We start from the raw sequence: 16,092 nt of genomic DNA on the forward strand, positions 1-16,092 counted from the left end.
ATTGTTCTCGGAACTATGGGAATGGATGATGGTTTGGATCAAGCCAGATAACCGTTTTGACTCTGTTTTTTCTCAGGACATGCATGAACACCCTCAGCCTATAAGGCTTTAGACCACCAATGCTCAATAGTTTGTAGATTAGGTGAATGAATGGAGAATATTAACCATACCAGTAGATACATACACAAACATATGATGGCCAGCTACAGAAAGAAAAGAAACTTTAAAATCTAATACATCAACATAAAGATAAGATGATAGTTATCTGGAATTGGAAACAAAAGAAACCTGAATGGCTTGTTCAAGTGTAAGCTTGGAACAGAAGAGAAATTGGAATATTGAACATATGACAGCAAAAGAAGCTTGTATTACTGATGAATGAAGATGAGAAGCTTGAGTAGCAGGGTCTTAACCATCTCCAGAAGTTGAACCCTGATTACATCTTACTTTCAACTATTTATATCTCTTTACAATGCTCTCTAACTTTTAAGGCTTGAGGTGTCTTAATATATTTATACTGTTTTTAAATGCCTGATTGCGTACAAGGACAAAATTCTCCTTCCATCATGAAAACGGTAATTAATTTTGGTATAGCGCTGCCCTATTAGGTGGCTGGCTTGATTGTGCTAGTAAGGTTCCATGACTATTTAATTCTGTTTTCCTGTATTGTGTTGCATCCTTCCTCTTTTGGCCATGCTTTTAGTTAATTCAGTTCAATGGCCTGATTGTTACAATACTGATAGAGTCAACCACTTTCCTCCTTTGGTAATTGATAGGAAGTGGAGTACGAGGTGCATGGATGGCGGAGGACAGGCAGGTAGCTATTGGATGAATTACATCAGATGGGCAGAGTAATGGCAGGGTGGCAAAGGACAAGCAGGAGCAGTCATGAACAAGGGCCGCTAGATCGAAAGGAATGGATGGAGGAGATCGATTGCACGAGGCTTGTAGCCATGGAAAGAGCAGTTAAGTCTGAACCATTAGATCTCGGGTGGACAGCTCTGATGGTAATTGGGTGGAAGAAGTGCTCGGAGAATAACGATCAAGGGTAGTTTCCTGAGGCGGGAGTGATTTCCATCGGACGGGCAGAGTAATGCCAAGGTGGCGAAGGACAAGCAGGAGCAGTCATGAATGAGGGCCACCAGATCAGAAGGAATGGAATTAGGAGATTGATTGCATGAGGCTTGCAACCATGGTAGGAGTGGTTAAGTTCGAACCATTAGATCTTGGATGGATAGATCTGATGGTAATCGGGTGGAAGAAGTGCTCGGCGAATAACGTTCGGGGGTAGTTTCCTGAGGTGGGAGCGGTTTCCATCGGACGGGCATTGGGCGGTTAGTAGTAAGTGTCAGAGCCCACTCAATTCCACTTAGTGGATGACACGTAGCAGCGGAGGAGAGAGAAAAACCACCTTTTTAGGCGGGCATTCCTCTAGCTAGTTGCCTATGCGATATGAGCGACAGCCGTTAGATTTAGCGGGAATGATCTAATGGTGGAGATCGATTGAGCACATTTCGTCGATCGGGTGAAACGCAGGCCGTCAGATCGATGGGAGAGATCGATGGCAGAGGGGATACAGAGGTACAGGATGTCCTCATGAAATGTGCAAAGGGCGTGTATGGAAGGAAAGTAAGCCTTTTCAGGGGTTTTTGGGTTAATTTATTTAAGGCTAAGGCGAAAGAGGATTTTGTTATGAAGTGATGGTCAGGTTGAGATATGAGTGGGATAGAATGTAAGTGGAGGGGTGGAGGGAAGTGGAGTGATGGCCCATGTGGGGCCCTTTCCCGGGTAGCAAAGCAAACCATCTTCTTCCTTTAGTCTTCAAACTAGCAGCATTGGACCTCAGAGCTAACACTGGCTCCTTCTAGGGATGAAAGCCTCCCTGTGAGGTTTCAAGAACTGTAGATCACTGCCTTTTTAGTAAAACTACAATAAAATCCTCCTCCTAGTGTTCCATTGGGCATAAAGTTTATTTTGCATAAAAATAAAAACTAAAACAGAAACATATTTACAATGCTAAGGCCTTTACAACATTAAACGAAATAAGTCTTGAGAAATTGCCCATTGATCGGGCCATCGAAAGCACTTTCCCTCTCCAGATTGTGAAGGACAAAGGTGTTGTTTGTGTGGGCCTAAGTGATGACAAAAGGTCCTATCCACAATGCATCAAATTTGCCATGATTACCCCTCTTCTCCTTGAACGCATCCCACTTGAGAACCCAGTCACCAACCTAAAAGGTGTCCAACTTTTCCTAAATTTTATCAAAGACTTCCTTGATCTTCTTTTGATGCATTGCTGAATTCTCAATTAGCTGCTCCCTGATCTACTAGAATTCAACCAAGTCACTCATCCTCCTTGTCATGTCATCTCCTTCATCTAGCTCCTCTTGCAAGAACTTGGCCACAGGGAGGGTCAACTGGATAGGAAAAGCATCCTCAGTACCATACACTAGCTTGAATGGAGAGTTCCCTATGGATTTCTTGGTGGTAACTCTCTCAGCCCATAGTGCAAGCTTTAGCTTGGAATCCCTGCTCCTTTTGTTGTCTTCCAGCAGTTTTCTGATTATCCTCACCAGGCTCTTATTTGATGATTCCACCAAGCCATTGCCTTGAGGATAATATAAGGTAGAATGTACTAATTGAATACCCATAGATTGACACATGTCCACCAAATCCTTCGCTTTGAAAGATGTTGCATTTTCAATGACTAGTTGGTTGGGGAGCGAAATCTAGTGAAGATATTCTCGGTCAGGAACTTCATGACAACTTAGTGATCAACCTTCTTAGTGGGTATAGCTTCAATCCATTTGGTAAAATAGTCAGTGGCTACTAAAATCCACCTGTGCTGGCCACTAGAATGTGGATTAATCCCCCTTATGAAATCTAAGCCTCACTGCTAGAAGGGACCATTAGTGTGTATTGGCTTCAAGGGCAGTGATTTCAGTTGTTGTCTTCCTGTAAACCTCTGGCATTTTTCACAAGATTTCACAAATGAAGAGACATCAAAGAACATGACAGGCCAATAATACGCAGCCCTCAGGATCTTGTGGGTTGTGGTTTTCCAATAATGATGCCCTCCACAGATGCTAGAATGAAACTGGTTCATAACTTCCACAGATTGTTCTTTGTCTAGACATCTCAAGAGGACTCCAGATGGGTCCCTCCAATAAAGCAGGTTCTTATTAATAAAAAACTTAGCTTATCTAAGCTTAATGGTCATCGCCTGACTTAAGCTAAGCCCTGGAGGAACTTCTAGTTTTAATAAGAAATGAACTATACTAGAATACCACTCAGAAGTGGCCAAATTCTCAGCCAGACTCTGGTTTTGTTCATGTTTTCCTACTGTTTCCTTTGTTTGTTCTCCATCTAAATTTAAGCTCATTCAATTTATGTCCAGTAGACTGCAATCTTCCTTGGCCATAAGCTTGGCCAAACCTTGGCCTTTGATAATCTTGGTGGGCTTCACCTCTATATCGAATTCTATTAGTTTTGCAATCGATTTGGCTCTTCTTCCATCGACATCTGGCTGGGTTAGGACATCCTTTATTGAAGCTGAGGGAACGTAGGCAACCACCTTGGAGTGTAGAATGTAAATTCGGAATGCCTTTAAGGACTTTATAAGAGCATATGCCTGCCTTTCAATAAGGTCATACCTTAATTCAACATCTCTCAATGTTTTGCTGAAGAAGGCCACTGGGTGCTCTACATCTTCACCATTTTTTTGTTACAAGACTGCTACAAGCATATCATAAGAGGCAAAAGAGAAGATATAAAATTCCTTGGTGTATTTTGGGCTGATTAAAGTGGGAGATTCCATGATAGCTCTTTTGATGGCTTCGAGAGATCTTCTTGCTGCCTCTGTCCATTTTATCTCTGATCCCTTCTTTAGCATGGAAGTGATGTGCTTCACTAGCTCTGCAAAGTTTGGAATGAACCTTCTGACAAAGTTAATCTTAACCAGGAAGGATTGAATGCCCCTTTTTGACCTTGGGATGGACAATGTTTATATTGCTTGGACTCTTTTTGGATCAATTTTGACACCTGCAGCAGAAACAATATGCCCCAAAAGCTTGCCTTCTTCCAGAGCAAACTGTGACTTCTTTGGGTTTACTGAAATTCCAAACATTCTACATTTTAGGAACACCTTCCTCAAATGCTATAAATGATCCTTGTGACTGCTAGAGAAAACTATTATGTCATCAAGATAGATAAGGAAAAACTTGTCCTTCTCACCCACGAAGGCTATGTCCATGGCCCTCTGAAAAGTAACCCCAGGATTCATTAGTCCAAAAGGCATCTTAGAGTACATGAAAGTGCCCCAAGCAGTAGTGAATGCGGTCTTTTCTTGATCTTCTGGGTGTACAACAATCTGATTGTAGCCTGAAAATCCATCCAAGAAAGACATGACTCTAGCCCTTGAAACTTTTTGCAGCAAATGTTCCATCTTGGGCAAGGGGTAGTTGTCTTTTTTAGAGCACTTGTTCAGATTCCTAAAATCAACACAAAGCCTGATTTCTCCATTCTTCTTCCTCACTATCACAAGATTAGCTATCCACTTTGAGTACCTTAGGGGAACTATGATTTTGGCATTTAGCAACTTCTTGATCTCCTTTTCAATCAAAGGTAACAAGAGAGGGTTAATCGGCCTTAATTTCTACTTGAAGGGGATGGTGTTCTTCTCCAGTGGAATCTTATGTTGAATAATGTTGGTGTCATAGGTTCTAAGGTCATTGTATTCCCAAGAGAAGAAATCAGCAAATTGTTTCATTAGGGTGCAATACTAAAGCTTTGGACAGAGGACAAGTGAGTTGAAAATTTGATATATTTTGGATGGGCTGGACTCCCTATATTATGTTCCTGAACTATAGACTCACTTTTCCTTTTGGCAGGTTTATAAGGTACATCGTTATGATAAAACAAACTCTCTAAGGGGACCAACCCTTTGGGTATATGATTACTAGGCAGCTGCACAATACTATCCTGGCCAATTTTGTCTCTCAGCTTGGATTGGTTGCATTCCTCAATGGCCTCATTCTCTTGGTCAATTTTCATTTCAGAGAATTCATCAATGACCTACAGAAACCTATTGACTTCATCATCATCTTCAAAGACTTTCCAGTACTTGACATTGTCAGGCAAGGATGGTCTCTATTTCACTTGGACTTCATAAGACAACTTAGGAGGCAACGAAGGGATAAAAGTGCTAGCAGACACATCAAGGGAATCAACAAGCTAATTCTTAGCTCTACGGATGTATGAAATACTAAAGCTATTGAAGGAATCCTTGAGCTTCCATACCTCATCTCTGTATGCCTTCATCCTGGGGTGCTTTTATTGGAATGTCTTGTTCACCTGTTGAATAATCAGATCTGCATCTCCAAATACTTTCAGATCTTTGATGCCGATTTCTTTAGCAACGTTTAAGCCTAACATCAAGGCTTCATATTTTTCTATGTTATTGGTGACCTGAAATGTTAGCTTGAAAGACAAATGTATGTATTCTTGTGTGGGAGATACAAGAACTACACTTGCTCCTATAGCTTCTTTAGAGCAAGCTCCATCAAAGAACATTTCCCAGATTTGTGGGCCTTCCTCCTGTTTCCTATGTCAAACCGGCTTTCTAAGCTGCATGGAGGCCAGCTGTGATTTTTCTACTTGAAGAATACAATACCCAAAATTAGTATCAACAACATAGATGGGATGATTAATAGGATCCCTTTCATCGCTGATGATATAAGCTAATTGAGCCTCTCTGTATAACCTCCTGCTTTCACCTCCAAAGACTGGGACGATGGCATAGGATAGGTCATTCTGTAATGTCCCACCTAACCTCTTAATCCATCCTCTGGAAAGTAACATGCCAAACTTAGGGGGGACATCTGCTACCACAATATCTATCATCATGCTCTTCATGGGCAGCAGAGACAAGGTGATGGCTAGAGCTTTGATTAACCCCAAAAATTTCACCTTTCTAGAGTCAAAAGAAAACAAGTCATGATATAGCCTAGTGATGTCCAGGCCCAACTCTTCCATGACAGTCTTGGGCATTAGATTATGACTGGCACCTGTATCCAACAGACAATTGTGAAGGGTTTTGTCATGAATGTTCAAGGAGACATAGAATGATTAGGAATTGTCATCGGTATGTTCAATCATTGGGTTGAGGACAACGGCTGGTTTATCATCTTGCAAATTCACATAGTCATGGGATGCCTGTGTTGCTTTAAGCTCAAGGGCCTCAAGGATGGGCTTCTTAAAAGATTCATTCTTCACTAGTTGCATCAAAGTTACAGATATTTTCAGCTATTGGATTTCTGATTCAAAACTAAAGGGAGAAGGGCACTTGTCAGGACCTCTTATCCCTTGAGTTGGAGCTTTGAGAATGATGGGATCAACTGTTGGCCGCTTTTTCTTGTTAGTTTGTTGCATTGTAGGGACGATAGCCCTCTAAACAGGGGTTTGTTGGGTAGTATTCACCTTGGACCTTAGATTGTATCTGTGTTGGTCATCAGTTTGCATAATAGCCCCACCATCCCACTCTTGGCTGTTTTCATCCTCGGATAGTGACTCTTCATATGTAGCTAGGGTTAAAAAAGAGGCACTGCCCTTGCCTTCCAGAAAATGGATCTCATCGTCTTCCTCATACTGATCTTCATCCATGACTACATTTTGCAGGGGGGTCTTCATCCTTTGGTCTTCATTTACATCTTTGTTTCTCTAAGGAACCTGCAACTGCTCGTTTGTTCTTCTATATGGGTTTGGATTTCTAAATGTAAAGGCATTAGCATCTCTTCCTTTCCCAGAGTGTTGTTCCATCTTTAGCTTAGAGACTTCAGAGGCTAATGACTCTATTATTTTGGTCATCTTATCTAACTTGGGATCTAAATATGATGAAGATTTTCCCCTCGGTCTCCTTTGATCAGCATGTCCTTTGAGTTTCTCTGTAGCCATGATGCTGGATTTTACCTCCAAGGCTGCATCTCGCATCTCAGCCAAAGTAGCACATATTCTCTCTTTGAATAGTAAACATAAGTCAAAATCAAAAGCATTGGCATAGGTGAGTTTAGCAGAGGTAGGGGTGGGTTTCACTTCAGCTGGTATCTTTCTGTACATGCGGTTAAACCTTTTATTGAAATCAAACAGTGACTCACCATTTTCCCTTTTCAGGTTCCCAAACTCAATATGGTAGTAGAGGATATCCTTCTTATCCCCCTAGTGCTTTAAGAACACATCATCTAATACTTCAATATCTATTATATAACTCGGGGTCAGTTCTATGAACCATTTCCTAGCCTCCGCATCTAGGCTCTGGACAAATAATCTCATCCATACATCATCTTCACTAATGTCTAGATTATCAGCATATCTATAGAATGATTCAAGATGTTCTTTAGTCGCAACCCCTTCTATCCCAGTAAAATTGGGCATGTATTTATGATATTCTCCAGTAGGCATAGCATTCAAAGGAACGAGCAGTACTAGAGGTCCATACCTAGCAGCTATAATTCTCTTCATTTCGGTGGGTGCTTATGGGCCTGCCATAGCTGTGGTGGCTAGAAGGGAACTAGAAGTTTGACTGACAGAGCACTGAGGAGTGACTTATAAGATTAAAGGAGAATTATGGATAGGAGGTGAGGTTCCCTTTGGGCTTACAACAAAAGGAGAACCTAAAGAATCAGGAGCTTTGTATATCTCTAAGATTTTTTCTTCACTGCTATTATTAGATACTATACTCTCAACATGTATTTTTTCTATCGTAGGGTTTTCTTGAAGATATACATAACATTGTTTAGGTTTACCTGCACCCGATGCTCCTCTCTAGAAAGCCTTTCTTTATTTGATTATCTTTTCAGGGTCAGGTACTAGGTCAACTTGTGGCTTCTGAGGATTTCTCCGAGTATGCCTTCAAAACTAAGCCAGAATTATGGAGTGGACTCGCCAAGAGGTTCGTCCTCTAGTAGAGTCACCAGATAGATGATTACAACTAGAATAATGCCCACGCTTTGTCTATCATCAAAGTTGGATCTATGTCGTCTCTCAGGGAAGCTGAGCTTCAATCTCCTTTCCTTAGCAATGATGCCAATTAATGTCATTACTCTAGGAAACTCTCCTATGGTTGTGGCTCAGAGATGCCTGGTAACATATAATATTCGATATTGTTCTTGGAACTATCAGAATGGATGATGGTTTGGATCAAGCTAGATAACTGTTTTGACTTTGTTTTTACTCAAGACATGCATGAACACCCTCAGCCTATAAGGCTTTAGACCACCAATGCTCAATAGTTTGTAGATTAGGTGAACGAATGAAGAATACTAACCATACAAACATATACAAACACAAACATATGATGGCCAACTACAGAAAGTAAAGAAACTTGAAAATCTAAAATATCAACACAGAGATAAGATGACAGTTATCTGGCATTGAACATAAAGGAAACCTGAATGGACTGTTCAAGTGCAAGCTTGGAATAGAAGAGAAATTGGAATATTGAACATATGACAACAAAAGAAGCTTTTTTTACTGATGAATGAAGATGAGAAGCTTGAGTAGTAGGGTCTTAATAGTATCTAGAAGTTGAACCTTGATTACATCTTACTTTCAGCTATTTATAGCTCTTTACAATGCTCTCCAGCTTTTTAGGGCTTGAGGTGTCTTAATCTCTTTCTACTATTTTTAACTGCCTGATTGCGTACAAGGACAAAATTCTCCTTCCATCATGAAAACGGTAATTAATTCTAGTAAAATGCTGCCCTGTTAGGTGGTTGGCTTGATTGTGCTTGTGAGGCTCCATGACTATTTAATTCTGTTTGTCTGTATCATGCTGTGTCCTTCCTCTTTCGACCATGCTTTTAGTTAATTCAGTTCAGTAGCCTGACTGTTACAATACTAATAGAGTCAACCACCTTCCTCCTCTGGTAATTGATAGGAAGTGGAATACGAGGTGCATGGATGGCGGAGGACAGGCGGGTAGCTGTTGGATGAATTACATCGGATGGGCAGAGTAATGGTTGGGTGGTGAAGGACAGGCAGGAGCAGTCATGAACGAGGGCTGCCAGATCGGAAAGAATGGACGGAGGATTTCGATTGCATGAGGCTTGCAGCCATGGTGGGAGTGGTTAAGTCTAAACTATTAGATCTCAGGTGGACAGATCTGATGGTAATCAGGGGAAAGAAGTGCTCGGTGAATAACGGTCAAGGGCAGTTTCCTAAGGCAGGAGTGGTTTCCATTAGACGGGAAGAGTAATGGTAGGGTGGTGAAGGACAAATAGGAGCAGTCATGAACGAGGGCTGCCGGATCGAAAGGAATGGATGGAGGAGATCGATTGCATGAGGCTTACAGCCATGGTGGGAGTGGTTAAGTCTGAACCGTTAGATCTCGGGTGCATATATCTGATGGTAATTGGGTGAAAGAAGTGCTCGACGAATAATGGTCGGGGGTGGTTTCCTGAGGCAGGAGTGCTTTCCATCAAACGAGCATCGGGGAGTTAGTGGTAAGTTTCAGAGCTCACCCGATTCCACTTAGCGGATGACACGTAGCAGTGGAGGAGAGAGAAAATCTGCCTTTATCAAGTGGGCATTCCTTTCGCTAGTTGCCCATGTGATATGAGGGACAGCCATTAGATCTAGCGGGAGTGATCTAATGGCGGAGATCGATCCAACACATTTCGTTGATCAGGTGAAATGTGGGTCGTCAGATTGATGGTGAAGGGGATACGGAGGTACGGGATGTCCTCATGAAATGTGCGGAGGGTGAATATGGACAAAAAAGTAAGCCTTTTCGGGGGGTTTTGGGTTATTTTATTTAAGGCTAAGGTGGAAGAGGGTTTTGTTATGAAGTGATGGTCAGGTTGAGATATGAGCGGGATAGAATGTAAGTGGAGGGGTGGAGGGAAGTGGAGTGATGGCCCGTGTGGGGACCTTTCCAGGATAGGAAAGCAAACCATCTTCTTCCTTTAGTCTTCAAACTAGCAGCATTGGACCTCAGAGCTAACAAGTCTAGTTTAAAAATATGATGAAAATTGGCCTACAGGTTTGATGTTGTGAGTTAGGTGGATCTAGTATGAAAAATTATGAAATGTGGTCCATAGAGGTGTTGAGGGCTGGAGCCTTCAGCGAGGGAGTCGTAGCTTCTTTCTAGTGGTCGTTGGTAAATCTAATAAGGTGTTATATACCTAGGGGGGATAATATGGGGTACCAAGGGATTTACCCAAGGTAATAATGTAATAATGGGATGGGCCATAGTAATAAATAAGGTGGTTAACCCATGTCATGTAAGGGACCACAAGTAGTTAATAATAATGTAATGGGCCCATGGTATTAGTTGATGGTATGAGGAAACCATGGTAATGATGCATGGTATTGTATGTATGAGGCCTATATAGAGGCTAGAGACTCCACATGGAGAGATATGAAGGAAGAGAAGTATTCTTGTATGAACAAGCATATGGCTTGTGGAGTGTTCTCCTTCCTTAAGGAGTGAATGTATGGTGTTGCCCTACCTTAAGGGTTTGATATCAATAAAGAATCATTTCATATTATTTCTGGGTTTATTTGTATTGTTTTACATTTTCATATCAGATCTATAATATTTTGGGTTAGATCCACAACAAGTGGTATCAGAGCACTTTCTTGGGCAAACCGTGGAGATTTTTTTTTTTTTCATTTTTGCAGGGTTTCTCGGGTGGCGAATTTGCAGATCAGATCTGTACTTTTTGGTGCAAGATCTGTAGAATCTAATTGCAGATCTGTATTCCTTATGAAAAAATAGCTGATTTCAAAAAATAAATCGGTTGAATCGGAGTCCGGATGAAGGAGATATCGCTGATCTAAAAATCAGTGGGGTTGCAGAGAATTTTTAGGGCCAGCGAAATTGCGGCGTAGATCTGGACGTCCTGGTGCCAGATCTGTAATATCCAATTATAGATCTGGAATCCTTGTGACAAAACACCTGATTTCAAAAAAAAAATTAGGCGAATCGGAGTCCGGATGAGGAAGATATCGCTGATTTAAAATCAGCTCTTTTTTCAACAATTTTGGGTGACGGCGGGAAAGTTGCAGCGCAGATTTGGAATTCTAGTACCTGGATCAAAATTTCTATCACATGGACAGATGCAGAATGAGGGTTCCATTTCTAAAAACAGGTCATAATAAGGATTCTGAGCAATATTGACGAAACTGTGACAATTTCAATTTTTCGCCAATATTTTTGTGATGGCGGGCCTAGATCGCTTTGAACAGGAAGAATCTTTTTTGCATCGTCTCGTTTGGCTCCAATAGACTGGTACAGTGGAGGAATATATTACCGCTTTTGAAGCCTTAGCCTTCCGCACTAAGGGTCTCACAGATGCATTCTTCAAGGAATGTTTTATCAACGGTCTTAAAGAAGCCATCAAAGCTCAAGTTCTACGTCACCACCCTTCCACGTGGAAGGAGGCTTGCCAGTTAGCTCGTCAGGTCACATTGCCTAGCAAAGATTTCATTTTTACAGAAAAGAAGGAAACTAGGGAACCTAAAGGGTTACTTCCTACGGGTATACCCTTATTGCAGATTCATGGATTGATTCAGAAAGAGAAGATCATTGTTTCTATCAATCCTAGTTGTAAACATAATGTTATCAGTGTTAATTTGGCAAAAAAATTTCAAGTCCCAGCAAAACAAATTGAACATACACAGGTTGATGATAAAGATGTTCAAATCTATAAGGATTTGAAACTTTCTATGGATAAGTATGTGGTTCATGGTGATTTTCATGCTTCAGATATGGATAACATGGATGTTGTTTTGGGATACCCTTGGATGGAATCCGTGGGTACTATCAATATTAATGTGCAGAAGAAATTCCTAAAGCTATGGTATAAAAGGAAGAAAATTACATTACAGGATATTTCCATCCATAAACAGGTAGAGCACATGGAGGCTGAAACAGAAGATGTTCAAGGGACTGACATATCAGATGATGAGCCTTTGATGATCGACAATCAAACACAACCAGAGGCTGCAGAAGAAAAGGTTACAGGTGATGATACATCATAGGAGGGCTCAGTGGTTGAAGTCATATTGACAAAGAAGACACCACAACAGGCACCACAGCAGGGTGAAGTCAAGCAAAAGCCATCGTGGATTAAAACTTCAACATATCATCACCCACATCACCCAACAAGACAACCATCAAGATGGAAACCAAGTCGTCACATGACGGATCGCGAGGAGAGAAGATCCACCCACTGCACATCAACACAGAAGAGCTGCCACGGTCAACTTCCATCTCAAGCGAGCGAGGCACCAGCAAGATCGAGGGTTCACCTTCCTCTTGGATGGCTAGATGCACGTGCATGGTATCAGTGGACTACTCTTTTGAGTAGATCTTATTATTTGTGTTCTTCCCATGTTTCGCGGACGAAACATGCTTAGGGGGGTGGAATGTTATATACCTAGGGGGGATAATATGGGGTACCAAGGGAGGTACCCAAAGTAATAATGTAATAATGGGATGGGCCATAGTAATAAATAAGGTGGTTAACCCATGTCATGTAAGGGACCACAAGTAGTTAATAATAATGTAACGGGCCCATGGTATTAGTTGATGGTATGAGGAAACCATGGTAATGATGCATGGTATTGTATGTATGAGGCCTATATAGAGGCTAGAGACTCCACATGGAGAGATATGAAGGAAGAGAAGTATTCTTGTATGAACAAGCATATGGCTTGTGGAGTGTTCTCCTTCCTTAAGGAGTGAATGTATGGTGTTGCCCTACCTTAAGGGTTTTGATAATAAAGAAGAATTTCTATATATTTCTATCTTGTTATTCTGGGGTTATTTCTATTCTCATATATCTTTTGGATCACATCTACAACATCAGGGGATTGGAGCTCCCTTCCGGTGGGTGTTGGTAAATGAGATCAGGGGGTTGGAGCTCCCTTTCAGTAGGTGATGGAGAACAAGAGATGGTTTTAGCCTTCTATAAGTGGGTGTCTGTGTACTTGTATGAGTCTACAGTAATATAATATTGTAAGATATTTTCCTTTATAATAAAATATGAAGCAGAGACGACAACAACGGTGGTTCTCTCCCACATTGGGTTTCCAACTAAAAATCTCGGTGTCGTCATGTGTCATTGTTTTTCTTATGTGTGATGGTTTATTCTTTTTTCACTGCTCGTGTTTACTATTTAATTAAAGGCTAATGAAGTAATGATACACTAGTTAAAGTAGAATAAATGATGAAATATATGAAAATTTAGTTAAATGATGAAATATATGAAAATTTAGTTAAATGATGAAATATATGAAAATTTAGTTAACTGGGTATACGTTTTTTTCCTTCATCATAGTCACATACATACGTTGGTTTACTTAGTGACATTAGTGTACAGATACCTGAATAACAAATTGAAAGGTTTAAGTGAGTTTTAAATTACTGATTCACCACCCCCTCCTCCCCTTTAGTATTTTTACCAACACCTCTTATATGTCAAAATTATTCATATTAATGAAACATAAATTGTTTGTATTAATTTCATAGAGAAAATGTTGATATTAATATATATAATGTTTATATATTAAATAATAATAGGCAAGGAAGGAAGGTGAAAGTGTTTCTCTGAGGACTACTTAAGCTTTCCATTATTAGTGAATAGAAGCATAAAAATTCATCTCTTTCTAAAGATGAATAGGGCTTCACTTCAAAACCCGTGATAATCTTAAAACTATATATAATAGATTTAGTTAGAGGACTAATGATTCAAAAGCTTCACTACTAGTTGGTAGGCTACAGCCTATGCCTTGCTACAATAGGTAGCTTGTGACTGTACTCTCATAAGGTCCAGCTACAGTAGATCTAGCAACCATATAGGCTTACCTATAGCTAACCGATATAGCATAAAGGCTAATCTCAGTGAAAACACCCTTCATTAAAAATCCCTCCTTTCTGTTCGACAAGCCTTTGTACATTGTATATCTATTCAATTTATATGAAACAATTGCTACTTGGGTACAATCATGAGTATTCCAAATATATGCCATTCTGACAAGTGCCTATTTAGAAATGGGATGGAAACTAGCACTTATACATTACATTGTTTTGGAGTTAATAATGGTAAATAAGCACTTGTCAGAATGGCATATATTTGGAATACTCATGATTTTACCCAAGTAGCAATTGTTTCATATAAATTGAATAGATATACAATGTACAAAGGCCTGTCAGATAGAAAGGAGGGAGTTTTAATGAAGGGGGTTTTCACTGAGATTAGCCTTTATGCTATATTGGTTAGCTATAGGTAAGCCTATACGGTTGCTAGCTATACTGTAGCTGGACCTTATGAGAGTACAGTCACAAGCTGCCTATTGTAGCAAGGCACAGGCTGTAGCCTACCAACCAGTAGTGAAGCTTTTGAATCATCAGTCCCCTAACTAAATCTATTATATATAGTCTTAAGATTATCACGGGTTTTGAAGTGAAGCCCTATTCATCTTTAGAAAGAGATGAGTTTTTATGCTTCTATTCACTAATAATGGAACGCTTAAGTGTTACAGGGATTAGTGTCCACACGGATCTACTCTATCCCACTAAGGAATGGTAGTGCCTTAGAAACAAAATCACAATAGAGTCTAACTTGATTTCCTTTTATATGAATAGATAGAAGAAGAGAGAGGGTAGGAAAACACTCAACAATTTTTCTTTTCAAAACGAGAAAAAGCTTTGCGACTCTTTTAAAATGCACCAATTCGAATCAAAAGCAAAAGTAGAGCATGTAATCAACACTTTTAAGGGTGTTTGGCTGCCTATGGCTGAAAGCGACACTTTTCAAACACAAATCGACAGCTTGATTAAACTACTTTTTGCAAAAGAGAGACTGAAAATGATAAAAATACAATGAAAAACACTAACAGTCCTTTGCACATTTGGGGTTGGAATTTATGCAAGGAAAAGATGTTTCTGAACAGAGGGACACTGATCTAAGGCTGTAAAAACAGAGAATAAAACTGAAGGAAGTGAAACTGGGGGCCAAAATCAGTGGCAAAAGGCTCCAACAGTCCAGCGCACCTGTTACACAGGCTACCTGCGCTTAAGAGCAGGCAGTCCCTTTGGGAACTGCGCTTAAGAGCAGGTGGTCACTTCAGAACCTGCGCTGGCTCAGTGACGAGACTTTTGACTAGCTCCGGGTCACAAATTTCAGTTTAGTTCAGTATTTTAAGCCGTGTAAAAGACCAATAAGCTTGATAAATAAGGGGGATCTGAAATGAAGGTTCTAAGCTACCATTAAGAGAAACAAATAGAGAGTTTGTAGATTGATTGTTCAACTCATAAACATCCCGGAGATCGACTGAAGTAGCTTTGATCTACTATGCACTCGTAAAACAAGTGCAGTTCGAAGGCTATCTGGCTAGTCTTCAGACTCCGTCTATGTGTTTATAAGACAAACAATAGCAAATAGACAAACAAACTATAAGTAAGTTCTCCCCAGCGGAGTCGCCATTTTTGTTACAGGGATTAGTGTCCGCACGGATCTACTTGTTGAGCCTCAGACCTGCACTCCTTTTCACAACCTCTCGGCCTCCTTTTCCATTCATTTTCTTCCTTTATCACTCATTTCCTTCATCAATTTGCTTAAATCATTGTATTATAGGACTTTTACATGGTTTATTAATTATGCTAATGACTGTGTTGTTGGATTAGAATTTTGGTTCAAAACCTGCAGTTTCCGCAGCTGTTTTGTTAAACGGCATGATCCAGGTGTCCTCCGGTCATAAGGGCCACATGGGCAAGTGCGTGGCACCAAGGACATGGTGTGTGTCCTTCCAGCTCATCCATAACAGTCGTAAACACCCATGGTCAACGAGGGGGCAACTTCGGTCAAACAAAGGTTATTGGCGGTGGCACGGCTCTGCGTGTTCGATTTAGAGCACGTGAAGCATAGCTGGCCTCTTCCTCAGCCACGCAGATGATGGGGAACACAAATCCAACCAGAGATTTAATGCCCACCTTGACCATTACCTAAATCCATGGACTGTGTTAGATTACGTGTTCTTCACACAGCTGTTAGAATAGCGCAGTTTGTGATTAAGTTAGTTTGGTTTTTC

The 16,092-nt window shown here is 40.6% G+C and overlaps 1 pseudogene; it reads right to left on the reverse strand.

Moving 5' to 3' along the window:
• Positions 1 to 3,382: 3,382 nt before the first annotated feature.
• LOC149212170 (phytochrome-like) overlaps positions 3,383 to 16,092 on the reverse strand; it is a 126,873-nt pseudogene continuing 114,163 nt past the window's right edge.

This window comes from Pinus tabuliformis, chromosome 1_1, assembly GCF_031772625.1.
Source record: "Pinus tabuliformis cultivar Carrire ecotype Pingquan chromosome 1_1, CPIR1, whole genome shotgun sequence".
NCBI classification, from domain to species: domain Eukaryota; kingdom Viridiplantae; phylum Streptophyta; class Pinopsida; order Pinales; family Pinaceae; genus Pinus; species Pinus tabuliformis.